This window comes from Frankliniella occidentalis, unplaced genomic scaffold, assembly GCF_000697945.3.
Source record: "Frankliniella occidentalis isolate FOCC.00 unplaced genomic scaffold, Focc_3.1 Scaffold60, whole genome shotgun sequence".
NCBI classification, from domain to species: Eukaryota; Metazoa; Arthropoda; class Insecta; order Thysanoptera; family Thripidae; genus Frankliniella; species Frankliniella occidentalis.
This window is the reverse complement of record NW_026267190.1, coordinates 115,975-116,766: the sequence shown is the minus strand read 5'-3', so window position 1 is coordinate 116,766 and position 792 is coordinate 115,975.

The following is a 792-nucleotide window of genomic DNA, read 5'->3' as shown; positions in this document are numbered from 1 at the left end:
TACACTTCCAAAGCGAGAGAGAGAGAGAGAGAGGAGTGGATAGGGAGGGAGAGAGAGAGAGAGGTCGACGCTGTTCTGATTCGATCCGACTCCATATCGGAACTTGCATAATGATTATTTAGCTCCGAGCGAGCTGGCGGACAATGGGACCTGACCGGATAATAAAATGCAAAGGAGGGAAAAAAGAGAGCAAAATAATAGAAAGGAACGAGAAAAAAAAAACAACAGCGACGGAGCTCGTTGCACACCAGCCAATCAGTAGCCGCGATCACGGCCGCGAACGGTAAGGAGACTGGACCGGAACTGGAGCGCACCGAGCGAAATGTCAATGGAGAGAAAAACTATATGCACACGACGTCGCTTTTAATTTGTACAGAGTCATAATGGCGAGAGTTTGACCCTTTAAAAAAATTAAGTCAGCTGCATCCTAACCCAGCAGTTGCGGCTGAAGGTGGGACGTCGCAGGTGTCGCGCTCTCCTCTAGGGGAGTCAAATAAGACTTGCGTGGAATATCTGCTCCTGCAAGATTCTCCCCCGCAAGCCCGAGCTCCAGGTATTTATCAACAAACCAAATACCCGTATAGATAGGTATATTTTCCGCATAAATACAAGTGGCACGGAATAACAATAATAAAATAATGAGCGCACTGTTACGCCATGCAGCAGCGGCCCATTGCCAAACGGGACGGCGCCGCGCGCGCGCGCTCCACCACGCACCATCATTTTACGTATATTTTACCAACATCCCGGGCCTCCTGCGCCCGCTAATGGCTTCCCCTCTCCCTTTCCTCA